Here is a 21,249-nt window from a genome sequence, read left to right on the forward strand (position 1 = left end):
ATACGTACGGCCAGGGCTCGTGTACATCGCTGTGGCTGGGTCAGAACAGAGAAACTGCGTCGTCGTCATGTTCATGGGGAGCCAACAGAATGCGTCGTGTTCATCGGGAGGCAACAGAACGCGTGTTGTTCATCAGGAGCCAACTGGCTTGGATGGAATAGGCGATGGAAACGAGGCCTGGCATACCGCAGAACGGAGGAAACGGCCTTGTGTTCGACCGTCCACAGTGGAAATGGGATCCTGTACATCGGGAGGGGTTTGGCATACCGCAAAACGGACGAAACGGACCTCCTACAGTCGAAACGGGGTCCTGTTGATCGGGAGGGGTGTAGCGTACCGTAAAACGGAGGAAACAGACTTGTGTTGGAGCACTACGGTCGAAACGGGGGTCCTATTCATCGGGAGGGGTGTGGCGTACCGTAAAACGGGACTCCACGGGATATTGTTCATCTTCATCGTCGACTGCCTCCACGGGCTACTGTTCATCCACCGTCGACCTCCTCCAGCCTCCAACTATGACTGTTCATCCACGGGCTCATGTTCATCCAGCCTCCACTGCGCGCTCCTCCACCAGCTACTGTTCAACAATCCCTCTCCACGGGATCCTGTTCAACCACCCCTCCATGGGCTACTATTCATCCATCCCTCCACCGGCCACTGTTCAACCAGCCCTCCACATGGTCCTGTTCATCCACCGGCTCGATCGATCAGGGTACTGTTCATCCAGCGGCAACGGCCTCTACTACCACGGGGCCCTGTTCATCCAACCCCCACCGAGAATTGTTCATCCAAACCCCCCAACAATGCTCACTGTTAATCAAGGGAAGGAGGCAGCAGTGTTCGATCGGCTTCAGTTAGCAGCAGTAGCGAAGGAATCACTCGGGTTCAGTTAACAGCAAGGGATCGATCGATCGCTCGGGTTCAGTAACGCGTAGCCTGCAGTGCAATCACTGGGGTTCAGTTAGAGCCCAATGCCTTGCTCGGGTTCAGTTAGAGTGCAATGCCTCGCACACACGCGCATACGTACGAGAGAAATGCGCATCGCTCGGCCCCCGACCACCCACCGTAACCAGGAACTCCCTCGATATTTTCCTCGCCCTCGCTTCTACCATGAGTTTCTCCATCATGGACGGCCCAAAGAATGTCATGCAGCTGCGTCTCCGGCCCGCCCAGGACAAAAAGCCCATTTTCTGTCATGATTTTTTGTCATAGAAGTAGGAGCCCACCACATCTATGATGATACCAGGTTTTGTCACAATTATCATCATAGAAGTGTCATAAGTATGACAAGAAAAAAATTCGTTCAACCCAAAATGTCATGGATGTGTCTTTTTTTAGCGTAGATTATGTGTTGACTTCTCTGATCAAGAGATATCTGATGCCCTTTTTTAGATTGCTCCTCTGATGGCATCGGGCCCTGATGGCTTTCTGGCACATTTCTTCCAGAGAAATTAGGCAACTATGAAGGAAACTATAATTGCTACAGTAAAGGAGTTTTTTCACAATTGTAGCATGCCCCCACATAACAATGATACTATTATTGTTATGATACCGAAGGTGGATAACCCGGTGAAGATTACTGACTTTCGACCAATTAGTTTATGTAATGTTGTTTAAAAAGTTGTGTCGAAGTGCTTGGTGAATCGTTTGAGACCCGCTTTGGAGGATATAATCTCTCCGGCCCAGAGTGCTTTCATTCCTGGGCGGAGGATCACTAATAATGCCTTTGTTGCTTTTGAATGTATTCACCACATAAAACAGGAAAAGGACCCTACAAAGAGTTTTTGTGCTTACAAAGTAGATCTATCTAAGGCTTATGATATAGTGGATTGGAATTACCTAAAGCAGGTGATTGATACGTCTCCAACGTATCTATAATTTTTGATTGCTCCATGCAATATTATCTACTGTTTTGGACATTATTGGGCTTTATTATCCACTTTTATATTATTTTTGGGACTAACCTATTAACCGGAGGCCCAGCCCAGAATTGTTGTTTTTTGCCTGTTTTAGGGTTTCGAAGAAAAGGAATATCAAACGGAGTCCAAACGGAATGAAACCTTTGGGAACCTGATTTTCTCAACGAACAAGACCCGGGAGACTTGGACCCTACGTCAAGAAAGAAAAGAGGATGCCACGAGGTAGGGGGCGCGCCTACCCCCACCAGGCGCGCCCTCCACCCTCGTGGGCCCCCTGTTGCTCCACCGACGTACTCCTTCCTCCTATATATACCTACGTACCCCCAAACGATCAGATACGGAGCCAAAACCCTAATTCCACCACCGTAACTTTCTGTATCCACGAGATCCAATCTTGGGGCCTGTTTCGGAGCTCCGCCGGAGGGGGCATCGATCACGGAGGGCTTCTACATCTACACCATAGCCTCTCCGATGAAGTGTGAGTAGTTTACCTCAGACCTGCGGGTCCATAGTTAGTATCTAGATGGCTTCTTCTCTCCTTTTGGATCTCAATACAATGTTATCCCCCTCTCTTGTGGAGAACTATTCGATGTAATCTTGTTTTTGCAGTGTGTTTGTTGAGATCGATGAATTGTGGGTTTATGATCAAGTCTATCTATGAATAATATTTGAATCTTCTCTGAATTCTTTTATGTATGATTGGTTATCTTTGCAAGTCTCTTTGAATTATCAGTTTGGTTTGGCCTACTAGATTGATCTTTCTTGCAATGGGAGAAGTGCTTAGCTTTGTGTTCAATCTTGCGGTGTCCTTTCCCAGTGACAGTAGGGGCAGCAAGGCACGTATTGTATTGTTGCCATCGAGCATAACAAGATGGGGTTTTCTTCATATTGCATGAGTCTATCCCTCTACATCATGTCATCTTGCTTAAGGTGTTACTCTGTTTTTAACTTAATACTCTAGATGCATGCTGGATAGAGATCGATGAGTGAAGTAATAGTAGTAGATGCAGGCAGGAGTCGGTCTACTTGTCTCGGACGTGATGCCTATATACATGATCATACCTAGATATTCTCATAACTATGCTCAATTCTGTCAATTGCTCAACAGTAATTTGTTCACCCACCGTAGAATACTTATGCTCTCGAGAGAAGCCACTAGTGAAACCTATGGCCCCGGGTCTATCTTTATCATATTGATCTCCTACTACTTAGTTATTTCCTTTGCTATTTACTTTGCCTTTATTTTACTTTGCATCTTTATCATAAAAATACCAAAAATAGTATCTTATCATATCTATCAGATCTCACTCTCGTAAGTGGCCTTATAGGGATTGACAACCCCTATTTGTGTTGGTTGCGAGGATTTATTTGTTTTGTGTAGGTACGAGGGACTCACGCGTAGCCTACTACTGGATTGATACCTTGGTTCTCAAAAACTGAGGGAAATACTTACGCTACTTTGCTGCATCATCCCTTCCTCTTCGGGGAAAACCAACACCGTGCTCAAGAGGTAGCAAGAAGGATTTCTGGCGCCGTTGCCGGGGAGGTCTACGCAAAAGTCAACATACCAAGTACCCATCACATACCCTTATCTCCCGCATTACATTATTTGCCATTTTCCTCTCGTTTTCCTCTCCCCCACTTCACCCTTGTTGTTTTATTCGCCCTCTCTCTCTCTCTATCCTCCCTCTCTTTCTCTATTTGCCTCTTTTTACCCGCTTGCTTTCTGTTTGCTTGTGTGTTAGTTTGCTTGCTTGTCACGATGGCTCAAGATAATACTAAATTGTGTGACTTCACCAATACCAACAACAATGATTTTATTAGCACTCTGATTGCTCCTCTTACCGATGCTGACTCTTGTGAAATTAATACTGCTTTGCTGAATCTTGTCATGAAAGATCCGTTTTCCGGCCTTCCTAGTGAAGATGCCGCTACCCATCTAAATAGCTTCATTGATTTGTGTGATATGCAAAAGAAGAAAGATGTGGATAATGATATTGTTAAATTGAAGCTATTTCCTTTTTTGCTTAGAGATCGTGCTAAAGCTTGGTTTTCGTATTTGCCTAAAAATAGTATTGATTCATGGAACAAGTGCAAAGATGCTTTTATCTCTAAGTATTTTCCTCCAACTAAGATCATCTCTCTTAGAAACGATATTATGAATTTTAAGAAACTTGATCATGAACATGTTGCACAAGCTTGGGAGAGAATGAAATTAATGATACGTAATTGCCCTACTCATGGTTTAAATTTATGGATGATTGTTCAAAAAAATTATGCCGGATTGAATTTTGCTTCTAGAAATCTTTTAGATTCGGCCGCGGGAGGCACTTTTATGGAAATCACTTTATGAGAAGCTACTAAACTCCTAGATAATATTATGGTTAATTATTCTCAATGGCATACTCAAAGATCTACTAATAAAAAGGTGCATGTGATAGAAGAAATTAATGTTTTGAGTGGAAAGATGGATGAACTTATGAAATTATTTGCTAATAAGACTGTTTCTTCTGATCCTAATGATATGCCCTTGTCTACTTTGATTGAGAATAATAATGAATCTATGGATGTGAATTTTGTTGGTAGGAACAATTTTGGTAACAACGCGTATAGAGGAAATTTTAATCCTAGGCCTTATCCTAGTAATCCCTCTAATAATTATGGTAATTCCTACAAAAATTCTTATGGAAATTATAATAAGATTCCCTCTGATTTTGAATCTAATATTAAAGAATTTATTAGTTCGCAAAAGAATTTTAATGCTATGATTGAAGAAAAATTGCTTAAGATTGATGATTTGGCTAGGAACGTTGATAGAATTTCTCTTGATGTTGATTCTTTGAAACATAGATCTATTCCACCTAAGCATGATATCAATGAGTCTCTCAAATCCATGAGAATTTCCATTGATGAGTGCAAACAAAGAACCGATAGGATGCGTGCTAAGAAAGATGCCTTTATAAGAGCGTGTTCTTTGATACTTCTCCAACGTATCTATAATTTTTGATTGCTCCATGCTATATTATCTACTGTTTTGGATGTTTATGGGCTTTATTATACACTTTTATATCATTTTGGGACTAACCTATTAACCCAGAGCCCACTGCCAGTTTCTGTTTTTACCTTGTTTTAGGGTTTCGAAGAAAAGGAAAATCAAACGGAGTCCAATTGACCTGAAACTTCACGGAACTCATGTTTGGAAGGAAAGAAGCCCAGAAGACTTCAAGTGCACGTAAGGGAAGCTTCGAGGAGGCCACGAGGTAGGGGGGCGAGCCCACCCCCCTAGGGCGCGCCCTCCACCCTCGTGGGCCCCTCGTGGCCCCCCTGACGTACTTCTTCCGCCTATATATCTCCATATACCCTAAAAACATCGGGGAGCACAATAGATCGGGAGTTCCGCCGCCAGAAGCCTCCGTAGCCACCGAAAGCCAATCTAGACCCGTTCCGGCACCCTGCCGGAGGGGGAAATCCCTCTTCGATGGCCATCTTCATCATCCCGGTGCTCTCCATGACGAGGAGGGAGTAGTTCTCCCTCGGGGCTGAGGGTATGTACCAGTAGCTATGTGTTTGATCTCTCTCTCTCTCTCTCTCTCGTGTTCTTGAGGTGATATGATCTTGATGTATCGCGATCTTTGCTATTATAGTTGGATCTTATGATGTTTTCTTCCCCCTCTACTCTCTTGTAATGGATTGAGTTTCCCCTTTGAAGTTATCTTATCGGATTGAGTTTTTAAAGATTTGAGAACACTTGATGTATGTCTTGTCGTGTGTATCTGTGGTGACAATGGGATATCACGTGATTCACTTGATGTATGTTTTGGTGATCAACTTGCGGGTTCCGCCCATGAACCTATGCATAGGGGTTGGCACACATTTTCGTCGTGATTCTCCGGTAGAATCTTTGGGGCACTCTTTGAGGTTCTATGTGTTGGTTGAATAGATGAATCTGAGATTGTGTGATGCATATCGTATAATCATACCCACAGATACTTGAGGTGACATTGGAGTATCTAGGTGACATTAGGGTTTTGGTTGATTTGTGTCTTAAGGTGTTATTCTAGTACGAACTCTAGGGCTGTTTGTGACACTTATAGGAATAGCCCAATGGATTGATTGGAAAGAATAACTTTGAGGTGGTTTCGTACCCTACCATAATCTCTTCGTTTGTTCTCCGCTATTAGTGACTTTAGAGTGACTCTTTGTTGCATGTTGAGGGATAGTTATATGATCCAATTATGTTATTATTGTTGAGGGAACTTGCACTAGCGAAAGTATGAACCCTAGGCCTTGTTTCAACGCATTGCAATACCGTTTACGCTCACTTTTACCATTAGTTACCTTGCTGTTTTTATATTTTAAGATTACAAAAACTATTATCTACCATCCATATACCACTTGTATCACCATCTCTTCGCCGAAGTAGTGCACCTATACAATTTACCATTGTATTGGGTGTGTTGGGGACACAAGAGACTCTTTGTTATTTGGTTGCAGGGTTGCTTGAGAGAGACCATCTTCATCCTATGCCTCCTACGGATTGATAAACCTTAGGTCATCCACTTGAGGGAAATTTGCTACTGTCCTACAAACCTCTACACTTGGAGGCCCAACAACGTCTACAAGAAGAAGGTTGTGTAGTAGACATCAAGCTCTTTTCTGGCGCCGTTGCCGGGGAGGTGAGTGCTTGAAGGTATATCTTTAGATCTTGCAATCGAGTCTTTTAGTTTCTTGTTTTATCCCTAGTTTAGTTTATAAAAGAAAACTATAAAAAATGGAATTGAGTTTGTCTCATACGCTTCACCTTTTTAATATCTTTCGTGAGTATGATGGAAAGGATAATTGTGCTCAAGTGCTAGAAGAAGAAATCTATAAAATGTTTGGCACTAAATATTTGAATGATGAGCATGATTGCAATGTTGTTAGTATGATTTCCTTGAATATCCATGATGCTAATTATATGCAAAGCCACAAGCTTGGGGAAGCTATGTTTGATAAAGATGATATTTTTTGTCCCCCAAGTTTTGATGAGCAAATTTATTATGACGAAAGCATGCCCCCTATCTATGATGATTATTGTGATGACACGTATGCTTTAAAGAATAATGATAACCATGAAAATTGTCATGTTGATCTTAATTTTCAATCACATGGTAGTTATTTCGTTGAGTTTGCTCCCACTATTATTCATGAGAAGAATTTTTCTTGTGTGGAGAGTAGTAAAATTTCTATGCGTGTAGCTCATGAAAAGAATGCTTTAGGTGCTGGTTATATTGTTGAATTCATTCATGATGCTACTGAAAATTATTATGAGGGAGGAATATATGCTTGTAGGAATTGCAATAATATCAAGTTTCCTCTCTATGTGCTTAAAATCTTGATGTTATGCTTGTTTTGCTTTCCTATGCAAGTTGATTCTTGTTACCACAAGTTGTTTGTTCACAAAATACCTATGTATAGGAAGTGGGTTAGACTTAAATGTGTTAGTCATATTTTCCATGATGCTCTCTTTATGTTTCAATTCTTATCCTTTATGTGAGCATCATTGAAATCATCGTGCCTAGCTAGGGGCGTTAAACGATAGCGCTTGTTGGGAGGCAACCCAATTTTATTTTTGTTCCTTGCATTTTGCTCCTATTTAGTAATAAATAATTCATCTAGCCTCTGTTTAGATGTGTTTTTATGTTTTAATTAGTGTTTGTACCAAGTAGAACCTTTGGGAAGACTTGGGGAAAGTCTTGTTGATCTTGCTGTAAAAAACAGAAACTTTAGCGCTCACGAGAATTGCTGCCATTTTTTATTGGAGAGTGATATTGAGCTAATTATTTTGTGCAAATGATTAATAGATAAACTCCACAGGTCCAGAAATTTATTTTAGAATTTTTGGGGTTCCAGAAGTTTGCGTTAGTTACAGATTACTACAGACTGTTCTGCTTTTGACAGATTTTGTTTTTCGTGTGTTGTTTGCTTATTTTAATGAGTCTATGGCTAGTAAAATAGTTTATAAACCATAGAGAAGTTGGAATACAGTAGGTTTAACACCAATATAAATAAAGAATGAGTTCATTACAGTACCTTGAAGTGGTGTTTTGTTTTCTTTCACTAACGGAGCTCACGAGTTTTCTACTTTAAGTTTTGTGTTGTGAAGTTTTCAAGTTTTGGGTAAAGATTCGATGGATTATGGAATAAGGAGTGGCAAGAAACTAATATTGGGGATGCCCAAGGCACCCCAAGGTAATATTCAAGGACAACCAAAAGCCTAAGCTTGGGGATGCCCCGGAAGGCATCCCCTCTTTCGTCTTCGTTCATCGGTAACTTTACTTGGAGCTATTATTTACCACATGATATGTGTTTTGCTTGGAGCGTCAATTTATTTTGTTAGAATTTGCTTGCTTTTATTTAGAACAATGTTTTTCATCTTTTATTTCAATAAAAGTGGTATTGATAGCCTTTACTATGCCTATTTTAGAAGTCCACATGTTGCTGTTTTTACCGCTGTTGCAATAATTCCCTAGAGAAGTCAGAATGTGATAAAATGTTGAAACCTTTTGCATATTAAGCTCTGATAAATTTACTACAGTGGGAATTTTATTTCATAATTTTTGGAGATAGGGAAGTATGGATGTTGCTGCATTCTTTACAGACTGTCCTGTTTAGGCAGATTGCTATTATTTTTGCATTGTTTGCATATGTTTGCTTCTTTAATGATTCTATTTGAGGATAGGACTATTAAATATGTAGAGGCATTTAGTATGCAATGTTGAATAATAATTTTAATGATTTGCTACAGTAGAGTATGATAAGGTTTTGGCAATGGTTTATACTAACTTATATCACGAGTCCTTGTTGAGTTTTGTGTGGATGAAGCTTTTGAGATTTTGGGAGACCGTGATATGAGAGGAATTAAGGAGACACAAAAGCTCAAGCTTGGGGATTCCCAAGGCATCCCAAGATAATATTTCAAGAAGTCTCAAGCGTCTAAGCTTGGGGATGCCCCGGTTGGCATCCCACCTTTCTTCTTCAACAACTATCGGTTAGTTTCGGTTGATCCTAAGTTTTTGCCTCTTCACATGATGTCGGCCATTCTTAGAATGTCATTTTATTTTGCTTTGCTTTCTTCTTGAATAAAATACCAAGATCTCAAATTATTAAATGTTAGATAGTCTTCACATAGTTGCATAATTATTCGACTACTCATTGATCTTCACTTATATCTTCCGGAGTAGTTTGATGTTGCTCTAGTGCTTCACTTATATCCTTCTAGAGCACGGTGGTAGTTTTATTTTGAAGAAATAGATGAACTCTCATTCTTCACTTAGATTATTTTGAGAGTCTTAATAGCATGGTAATTTGCTTAAAATCCTAATATGCTTGGTATGCAAGATTAATAATAAAACTTTCTTATGAGTGTGTTGAATACTAAGAGAAGTTTGATGCTTGATGATTGTTTTGAGACATGGAGGTAATAATATCAAAGTTTGCTAGTTGAGTAGTTGTGAATTTGAGGAATACTTGTGTTGAAGTTTGCAAGTCCCGTAGCATGCACGTATGGTAAATTTTGTGTAACAAATTTGAAACATGAGGTGTTATTTGATTGTCTTCCTTATGAGTGGCGGTCATGGACGAGTGATGGTCTTTTCCAACCAATCTATCCCCATAGGAGCATGCGCGTAGTGCCGAGGTTTTTGATGACTTGTAGATTTTTGCAATAAGTATGTGAGTTCTTTATGACTAATGTTGAGTCCATGGATTATACGCACTCTCACCCTTCCATCCTTGCTAGCCTCTTCGGTACCGTGCATTGCCCTTTCTCACATTGAGAGTTGGCGCAAACTTCGCCGGTGCATCCAAACCCCGTGATATGATACGCTCTATCACACATAAACCTCCTTATATATTCCTCAAAACAGCCACCATACCTACCTATTATGGCATTTCCATAGCCATTCCGAGATATATTGCCATGCAACTTTCCACCGTTCCGTTTATTATGACACACATCATCATTGTCATATTGCTTTGCATGATCATGTAGTTGAAATCGTATTGTGGCAAAGCCACCGTTCATAATTCTTTCATACATGTCACTCATGAGTCATTGCACATCCCAGTACACCGCCGGAGGCCTTCATATAGAGTCATACTTTGTTCTAGTATCGAGTTGTAATCATTGAGTTGTAAATAAATAGAAGTGTGATGATCATCATTTTCTAGAGCATTGTCCCAAGTGAGGAATAAAAAAATAAAAAAAGAGAAAGGCCATAAAAAAGAGAAGGCCCAAAAAAATAGAAAGGCCATAAAAAAGAGAAGGCCCAAAAATATGAGAGAAAAAGAGAGAAGGGACAATGCTACTATCCTTTGCCACACTTGTGCTTCAAAGTAGCACCATAATCTTCATGATAGAGAGTCTCTTGTTTTGTCACTTTCATATACTAGTGGGAATTTTTCATTATAGAACTTGGCTTGTATATTCCAACAATGGGCCTCCTCAAGTGCCCTAGGTCTTCGTGAGCAAGCAAGTTGGATGCACACCCACTTAGTTTCTTTTGTTGAGCTTTCATACATTTATAGCTCTAGTGCATCCGTTGCATGGCAATCTCTACTCTTTACATTAACATCAATCGGTGGGCATCTCCATAGCTCATTGATTAGCCTCGTTGATGTGATACTTTCTCCTTTTTGTCTTCTTCACATAACCCCCTCATTATTCTATTCCACCATAGTGCTATATCCTTGGCTCGCACTCATGTATTGCGTGAAAGTTTATAGGTTTGAGATTACTAAAGTATGAAACAATTACTTGGCTTGTCATCGGGGTTGTGCATGATGAGAGCATTCTTGTGTGACGAAAATGGAGCATGACTAAACTATATGATTTTGTAGGGATGAACTTTCTTTGGCCATGTTATTTTGAGAATACATAATTGCTTCGTTAGTATGCTTGAAGTATTATCATTTTAATGTCAATATGAACTTTTGTCTTGAATCTTTCGGATCTGAATATTCATGCCACAATTAAGAAGAATTACATTGAAATTATGCCAAGTAGCACTCCACATCAAAAATTATGTTTTTATCATTTACCTACTCGAGGACGAGCAGGAATTAAGCTTGGGGATGCTGATACGTCTCCAACGTATCTATAATTTTTGATTGCTCCATGCTATATTATCTACTGTTTTGGATGTTTATGGGCTTTATTATACACTTTTATATCATTTTTGGAACTAACCTATTAACCCAGAGCCCACTGCCACTTTCTGTTTTTACCTTGTTTTAGGGTTTTGAAGAAAAGGAAAATCAAACGGAGTCCAATTGACCTAAAACTTCACGGAACTCATTTTTGGAAGGAAAGAAGCCCAGAAGACTTGAAGTGCACGTAAGGGAAGCTTCGAGGAGGCCACGAGGTAGGGGGGCGCGCCCACCCCCCTAGGGCGCCCCTCCACCCTCGTGGGCCCCTCGTGGTCCCCCTGACGTACTTCTTCCGCCTATATATCTCCATATACCCTAAAAACATCGGGGAGCACAATAGATCGGGAGTTCCGCCGCCAGAAGCCTCCGTAGCCACCGAAAGCCAAACTAGACCCGTTCGGGCACCCTGCCGGAGGGGGCAATCCCTCTCCGGTGGCCATCTTCATCATCCCGGTGCTCTCCATGACGAGGAGGGAGTAGTTCTCCCTCGGGGCTGAGGGTATGTACCAGTAGCTATGTGTTTGATCTCTCTCTCTCTCTCGTGTTCTTGAGGTGATACGATCTTGATGTATCGTGAGCTTTGCTATTATAGTTGGATCTTATGATGTTTTCTTCCCCCTCTACTCTCTTGTAATGGACTGAGTTTCCCCTTTGAAGTTATCTTATCGGATTGAGTCTTTAAAAATTTGAGAACACTTGATGTATGCCTTGCCGTGCGTATCTGTGGTGACAATGGGATATCACGTGATTCACTTGATGTATGTTTTGGTGATCAACTTGCTGTTGGAAATATGCCCTAGAGGCAATAATAAATTAGTTATTATTATATTTCCTTGTTCATGATAATCATTTATTATCCATGCTATAATTGTATTGATAGGAAACTCAGATACATGTGTGGATACATAGACAACACCATGTCCCTAGTAAGCCTCTAGTTGACTAGCTCGTTGATCAATAGATGGTTACGGTTTCCTAACCATGGACATTGGATGTCGTTGATAACGGGATCACATCATTAGGAGAATGATGTGATGGACAAGACCCAATCCTAAGCCTAGCACAAAGATCGTATAGTTCATATGCTATAGCTTTTCTAATGTCAAGTATCATTTCCTTAGACCATGAGATTGTGCAACTCCCGGATACCGTAGGAATGCTTTGGGTGTATCAAACGTCACAACGTAACTGGGTGACTATAAAGGTGCATTACAGGTATCTCCGAAAGTGTCTGTTGGGTTGGCACGAATCGAGACTGGGATTTGTCACTCCGTGTAAGCGGAGAGGTATCTCTGGGCCCACTCGGTAGGACATCATCATATGCGCAAAGTGACCAAGGAGTTGATCACGGGATGATGTGTTACGGAACGAGTAAAGAGACTTGCCGGTAACGAGATTGAACAAGGTATAAGGATACCGACGATCGAATCTCGGGCAAGTAACATACCGATAGACAAAGGGAATTGTATACGGGATTGATTAAGTCCTTGACATCGTGGTTCATCCGATGAGATCATCGTGGAACATGTGGGAGCCATCATGGGTATCCAGATCCCGCTGTTGGTTATTGACAGGAGAACGTCTCGGTCATGTCTGCATGTCTCCCGAACCCGTAGGGTCTACACACTTAAGGTTCGGTGACGCTAGGGTTATGAAGATATGTGTATGCAGTAACCCGAATATTGTTCGGAGTCCCGGATGAGATCCCGGACGTCACGAGGAGTTCCGGAATGGTCCGGAGGTAAAGATTTATATATAGGAAGTCCTGTTTCGGCCATCGGGACAAGTTTCGGGGTCATCGGTATTGTACCGGGACCACCGGAAGGGTCCCGGGGGCCCACCGGGTGGGGCCACCTATCCCGGAGGGTCCCATGGGCTGAAGTGGGAAGGGATCCAGCCCAAAGTGGGCTGGGGCGCCACTTCCCTTATGGCCCATGCGCCTAGGGTGAAGGGGGAAACCCTAAGGAAGAGTCCCAAGGAGGGAAGGCACCTCCTAGGTGCCTTGGGGGGGGAGGACTCCTCCCCTGGCCGCCGCCCCCTTGGAGATTGGATCTCCTAGGGGCTGGCGCACCCCCCCCCTTGGGATTCCTATATATAGTGGGGTAGGAGGGCCTCTCAAACACACCTTTTGCCTTTGGTGCAGCCCCTCCCTCTCTCCCCGTTACGTCTCTCTCTCGTAGTATAGGCGAAGCCCTGCTACTGTGACGCCCTGCATCCACCACCACGCCGTCGTGCTGCTGAATCTTCATCAACCTCTCCCTCTCTCCTTGCTGGATCAAGGCGTGGGAGACGTCATCGGGCTGTACGTGTGTTGAACGCGGAGGTGCCGTCCGTTCGGCACTTGGTCATCGGTGATTTGAATCACGACGAGTACGACTCCATCAACCCCGTTCACTTGAACGCTTCCGCTTAGCGATCTACAAGGGTATGTAGATGCACTCTCCTTCCCCTCGTTGCTGGTCTCTCCATAGATAGATCTTGGTGACACGTAGGAAATTTTTGAATTTCTGCTACGTTCCCCAACAGTGGCATCATGAGCTAGGTCTATGCGTAGATTCTATGCACGAGTAGAACACAAAGTAGTTGTGGGCGTTGATTTTGTTCAATATGCTTGCCGTTACTAGTCTTATCTTGATTCGGCGGCATCGTGGGATGAAGCGGCCCGGACCAACCTTACACGTACTCTTACGTGAGACCGGTTCCACCGACAAACATGCACTAGTTGCATAAGGTGGCTGGCGGGTGTCTGTCTCTCCTACTTTAGTCGGATCGGATTCGATGAAAAGGGTCCTTATGAAGGGTAAATAGCAATTGGCATATCACGTTGTGGTCTTTGCGTAGGTAAGAAACGTTCTTGCTAGAAACCCATAGCAGCCACGTAAAACATGCAAACAACAATTAGAGGACGTCTAACTTGTTTTTGCAGGGTATGCTATGTGATGTGATATGGCCAAAAGGATGTGATGAATGATATATGTAATGTATGAGATTGATCATGTTCTTGTAATAGATGATCATGGAGCCCCAAGATGGAGATCAAAGGAGCTACATGATATTGGCCATATCATGTCACTATTTGATTGCATATGATGTTTATCATGTTATGCATCTTGTTTACTTAGTACGACGGTAGTAAATAAGATGATCCCTCATTAAAATTTCAAGAAGTGTTCTCCCCTAACTGTGCACCATTGCTACAGTTCGTCGCTTCGAAGCATCACGTGTTAATCGGGTGTGATAGATCCTTTCGTTCACATACAACGGGTGTAAGCAAGATTTACACATGCAAAAACACTTAGGGTTAACTTGACGAGCCTAGCATGTGAAGACATGGCCTCGGAACACAGAGACCGAAAGGTCGAACACGAGTCGTATGGAAGATACGATCAACATGAAGATGTTCACCGACGTTGACTAGTCCGTCTCACGTGTTAATTGGACATGGCCTAGTCGACTCGGATCGTGTAATACTTAGATGACTAGAGGGATGTCTAATCTAAGTGGGAGTTCATAAGATGAACTTAATTATCCTGAACATAGTCAAAAGGATTTTGCAAATTATGTCGTAGCTCGCGTTTCAGTTCTACTGTTTAGATATGTTCCTAGAGAAAAATTAGTTGAAAGTTGATAGTAGCAATTATGCGGACTAGGTCCGTAAACTAAGGATTGTCCTCATTGCTTCATAGAAGGCTGATGTCCTTAATGCACCGCTCAGTGTGCTGAACATCGAACGTTGTCTGTGGATGTTGCGAACATCTGACATACACGTTTTGATAACTACGTGATAGTTCAGTTAAACGGTTTAGAGTTGAGGCACCAAAGACGTTTTTTGAAACATCGCAAAACATATGAGATGTTTTGAGGGCTGAAATTGGGATTTCAAGCTCGTGCCCACGTCAAGAGGTATAAGACCTCCGACGATTTTCTTAGCCTACAAACTAGGGAGAAAAGCTCAATTGTTGAGCTTGTGCTCAGATTGTCTGAGTACAACAATCGCTTGAATCAAGTGGGAGTTGATCTTCCAGATGAGATAGTGATGTTTCTCCAAAGTCATTACCACCAAGCTGCTAGAGCTTCGTGATGAACTATAATATATCAGGGACATATATGATGATCCTTGAGATATTCGCGATGTTTGACACAAAAGTAGAAATCAAGAAGGAGCATCAATTGTTGATGGTTGGTGAAACCACTAGTTTCAAGAAGGGCAAGGGAACAAAGGGATACTTCATGAAAACGGCAATTCAGCTGCTGCTCTAGTGAAGAAACCCAAGGTTGAACCCAAACCCGAGACTAAGAGCTTCTGTAATAAGGGGAACAACCACTGGAGCAGAATTACCCTAGATACTTGGTAGATTAGAAGGCTGGAAAGGTCGATAGAAGTATACTGGATATACGTTGTGTTGATGTGTACTTTACTAGTAATCCTAGTAGCACCAGGGTATTAGATACCGGTTCGGTTGCTAAGTGTTAGTAACTCGAAATAAAAGCTACGGAATAAACGGAGACTAGCTAAAGGTGAGCTGACGATATGTGTTGGAAGTGTTCTCAATGTTGATATGATCAAGCATCGCACGCTCCCTCTATCATCGAGATTGGTGTTTGCGTTGAGCATAGACATGATAGGATTATGTCTATCGCAATACGGTTATTCATTTAAGGAGAATAATGGTTACTCTGTTTATTTGAATGATACCTTCAAATGGTCTTACACCTAAAATGAATGGTTTATTGAATCTCGATCATAGTGATACACATGTTCATGCCAAAAGATAGCAATGATAGTACCACCTACTTGTGGCACTGCCACGTAAGTCATATCGGTATAAAACGCATGAAGAAGCTCCATGTTGATGGATCTTTGGGCTCACTCATTTTTGAAAAGTTTGAGACATGCGAACCATGTCTATTGGTGTATATGCATGAAGAAACTCCATGCAAATGGACCGTTAGAACTCGCTTGATTTTGAATCACTTGAGACATGCAAATCATACCACATGGGCAAGATGACTGAAAGCCTCGGTTTCAGTAAAGTGGAACTAGAAAGCAACTTGTTGGAAGTAATACAATTTTTGATGTGTGCAGTCCAATGAGTGCTAAGGCATGTAGTGGATATCGTTATGTTCTTACTTCACAGTTGATTTGAGTAGATGTTGAGTACATTTACTTGATGAATCACGAGTTTGAATTATTGAAAGGTTCAAGTAATTTCAGTGTGAAGTTGAAAGATCGTCGTGACAAGAGGATAAAAGATCTATGATATGATCATAGAGATGAATATCTGAATTACGAGTTTGGCACAGAGTTAAGACATTGTGGAAATTGTTTCACAACTAATACAGCCTGGAACACCATAGTGTGATGGTGAGTCCGAACATCATAACTGCACCCTATTGGATATGATGCATACCATGATGTTTCTTATCGAATTACCACGATAGTTTATGGGTTAGGCATTAGAGACAACCACATTCACTTTAAATAGGGCACCACGTAATTCCGATGATATGACACCGTATGAACTATGGTTTAGAGAAACCTAAGCTGTCATTTCTTAAAAGTTTGGGGCTGCGACGCTTATGTGAAAAAGTTTCAGGCTGATAAGCTCGAACCCAAAGCGGATAAATGCATCTTCATAGGACACCCAAAACAGTTGGGTATACTTCCTGTCTCAGATCCGAAAGCAATAAGGGATTGTTTCTAGAATCGGGTCCTTTCTCGAGGAAAAGTTTCTCTCGAAAGAATTGAGTGGGAGGATGGTGGAGACTTGATGAGGTTATTGAACCGTCTCTTCAACTAATGTGTGGCAGGGCACAGGAAGTTGTTCCTGTGGCACCTACACCAATTGAAGTGGAAGCTTATGATAGTGATCATGAAACTTCAGATCAAGTCGCTACCAAACCTCGTAGGATGACAAGGATGCGTACTGCTTCAGAGTGGTACGTAATCCTGTCTTGGAAGTCATGTTGCTAGACAACAATGAACCTACGAGCTATGGAGAAGCGGTGGTGGGCCTGGATTCCGATAAATGGCTTGAGGCCATATAATCCGAGAGAGGATCCATGTATGAAAACAAAGTGTAGACTTTGGCAGAACAGCTCGATGGTCGTAAGGCTATTGAGTGCAGATGGATTTTAAAAGGAAGACGGACAATGATGGTAAATGTCACCATTAAGAAAGCTCGACTTGTCGTTAAGATGTTTTCCGACAAGTTCAAGGAGTTGACTACGATGAGACTTTCTCACTCGTAGCGATGCTAAGAGTCTGTTGGAATTATATTAGCGATTACTGCATTATTTATGAAATCTTGCAGATAGGATGTCAAAACATTGTTTCCTCGACGATTTTCTTGAGGAAAGGTTGTATGTGATACAACCGGAAGGTTTTGTCAATCCTGAAAGATGCTAATAAGTATGCAAAGCTCCAGCAATCCTTCTAAGGACTGGAGTAAGCATCTCGGAGTTGGAATGTATGCTTTGATGAGATGATCAAAGATTTTGGGTGTATACAAAGTTTATGAGAAACTGGTATTTCCAAAGAAGTGAGTGGGAGCACTATAGAATTTCTGATGAGTATATGTTTTAACATATTGTTGATCAGAAATGACGTAGAATTTCTGGAAGGCATATAAGGTTATTTGGAAAGTGTTTTTCAATGGAAAGCCTGGATTAAGCTACTTGAACATTGAGCATCAAGATCTATAAGGATAGATCAAAACGCTTAATAGTACTTTCAAATGAGCACATGCCTTGACGTGATCTTGAAGGTGTTCAAGATGGATCAGTCAAAAAAGGAGTTCTTGCCTGAGTTGTAAGGTATGAAGTTAAGACTTAAAGCTCGACCACGGCAGAATAGACGAAGGTCGTCCCCTATGCTTAAGACGTAGGCTCTACAGTATGCTATGCTGTGTACCGCACCTGAAGTGTGCCTTGCCATGAGTCAGTCAAGGGGTACAAGAGTGATCCAAGAACGGATCACGGGACAGCGGTCAAAGTTATCCTTGGTAACTAGTGTACTAAGGAAGTTTCTCGGTTATGGAGGTGGTAATAGAGTTCGTCGTAAAGGGTTACGTCGATGCAAGCTTAACACCTACCGGATAGCTCTGAGTAGAGATACCGGATGCATATAATGGAGCAACAATTTAGAATAGCTCCAAGTAGAACAGTTATTTGGAATAGCTCCAAATAGAGCGTGGTAGCTACATCTAGGAGATGACATAGAGATTTGTAAAGCACACACGGATCTGAAAGGTTCGGACCCGTTGACTAAAACCTCTCTCACAAGCAACATGATCAAACCTAAAACTCATTGAGTGTTAATCACATAGTGATGTGAACTAGACTACTGACTCTAGTAAACTCTTGGGTGTTAGACACATGGCGATGTGACCTGTGAGTGTTAATCACATGACGATGTGAACTAGATTATTGACTCTAGTGCAAGTGGGAGACTGTTGGAAATATGCCCTAGAGGCAATAATAAATTAGTTATTATTATATTTCCTTGTTCATGATAATCGTTTATTATCCATGCTATAATTGTATTGATAGGAAACTCAGATACATGTGTGGATACATAGACAACACCATGTCCCTAGTAAGCCTCTAGTTGACTAGCTCGTTGATCAATAGATGGTTACGGTTTCCTAACCATGGACATTGGATGTCGTTGATAACGGGATCACATCATTAGGAGAATGATGTGATGGACAAGACCCAATCCTAAGCCTAGCACAAAGATCGTATAGTTCATATGCTATAGCTTTTCTAATGTCAAGTATCATTTCCTTAGACCATGAGATTGTGCAACTCCCGGATACCGTAGGAATGCTTTGGGTGTATCAAACGTCACAACATAACTGGGTGACTATAAAGGTGCATTACAGGTATCTCCGAAAGTGTCTGTTGGGTTGGCACGAATCGAGACTGGGATTTGTCACTCCGTGTAAGCGGAGAGGTATCTCTGGGCCCACTCGGTAGGACATCATCATATGCGCAAAGTGACCAAGGAGTTGATCACGGGATGATGTGTTACGGAACGAGTAAAGAGACTTGCCGGTAACGAGATTGAACAAGGTATAAGGATACCGACGATCGAATCTCGGGCAAGTAACATACCGATAGACAAAGGGAATTGTATACGGGATTGATTAAGTCCTTGACATCGTGGTTCATCCGATGAGATCATCGTGGAACATGTGGGAGCCATCATGGGTATCCAGATCCCGCTGTTGGTTATTGACAGGAGAACGTCTCGGTCATGTCTGCATGTCTCCCGAACCCGTAGGGTCTACACACTTAAGGTTCGGTGACGCTAGGGTTATGAAGATATGTGTATGCAGTAACCCGAATATTGTTCGGAGTCCCGGATGAGATCCCGGACGTCACGAGGAGTTCCGGAATGGTCCGGAGGTAAAGATTTATATATAGGAAGTCCTGTTTCGGCCATCGGGACAAGTTTCGGGGTCATCGGTATTGTACCGGGACCACCGGAAGGGTCCCGGGGGCCCACCGGGTGGGGCCACCTATCCCGGAGGGTCCCATGGGCTGAAGTGGGAAGGGATCCAGCCCAAAGTGGGCTGGGGCGCCACTTCCCTTATGGCCCATGCGCCTAGGGTGAAGGGGGAAACCCTAAGGAAGAGTCCCAAGGAGGGAAGGCACCTCCTAGGTGCCTTGGGGGGGAGGACTCCTCCCCTGGCCGCCGCCCCCTTGGAGATTGGATCTCCTAGGGGCTGGCGCACCCCCCCCTTGGGATTCCTATATATAGTGGGGTAGGAGGGCCTCTCAAACACACCTTTTGCCTTTGGTGCAGCCCCTCCCTCTCTCCCCGTTACGTCTCTCTCTCGTAGTATAGGCGAAGCCCTGCTACTGTGACGCCCTGCATCCACCACCACGCCGTCGTGCTGCTGAATCTTCATCAACCTCTCCCTCTCTCCTTGCTGGATCAAGGCGTGGGAGACGTCATCGGGCTGTACGTGTGTTGAACGCGGAGGTGCCGTCCGTTCGGCACTTGGTCATCGGTGATTTGAATCACGACGAGTACGACTCCATCAACCCCGTTCACTTGAACGCTTCCGCTTAGCGATCTACAAGGGTATGTAGATGCACTCTCCTTCCCCTCGTTGCTGGTCTCTCCATAGATAGATCTTGGTGACACGTAGGAAATTTTTGAATTTCTACTACGTTCCCCAACACTTGCGGGTTCCGCCCATGAACCTATGCATAGGGGTTGGCACACGTTTTCGTCGTGATTCTCCGGTAGAATCTTTGGGGCACTCTTTGAGGTTCTATGTGTTGGTTGAATAGATGAATCTGAGATTGTGTGATGAATATCGTATAATCATACCCACGGATACTTGAGGTGACATTGGAGTATCTAGGTGACATTAGGGTTTTGGTTGATTTGTGTCTTAAGGTGTTATTCTAGTACGAACTCTAGGGCTGTTTGTGACACTTATAGGAATAGCCCAATGGATTGATTGGAAAGAATAACTTTGAGGTGGTTTCATACCCTACCATAATCTCTTCGTTTGTTCTCCGCTATTAGTGACTTTGGAGTGACTCTTTGTTGCATGTTGAGGGATAGTTATATGATCCAATTATGTTATTATTGTTGAGGGAACTTGCACTAGCGAAAGTATGAACCCTAGGCCTTGTTTCAACGCATTGCAATACCGTTTACGCTCACTTTTACCATTAGTTACCTTGCTGTTTTTATATTTTAAGATTACAAAACTATTATCTACCATCCATATACCACTTGTATCACCATCTCTTCACCGAACTAGTGCACCTATACAATTTACCATTGTATTGGGTGTGTTGGGGACACAAGAGACTCTTTGTTATTTGGTTACAGGGTTGCTTGAGAGAGACCATCTTCATCCTATGCCTCCTATGGATTGATAAACCTTAGGTCATCCACTTGAGGGAAATTTGCTACTGTCCTACAAACCTCTGCACTTGGAGGCCCAACAATGTATACAAGAAGAAGGTTGTGTAGTAGACATCATTCTTCTAGTTCCTATGAAAATAAAGATGAAGATCCAAAAGTTATTGATGTGTCCCCTATTAAATCTTTGTTTTGCAATATGAATCTTGATAATGATGGGACTGAATATGACCCACCTTTACCTAGAAG

This window comes from Triticum urartu, chromosome 5A (assembly GCF_056163025.1).
Source record: "Triticum urartu cultivar PI428250 chromosome 5A, HENAU_Tu73, whole genome shotgun sequence".
NCBI classification, from domain to species: domain Eukaryota; kingdom Viridiplantae; phylum Streptophyta; class Magnoliopsida; order Poales; family Poaceae; genus Triticum; species Triticum urartu.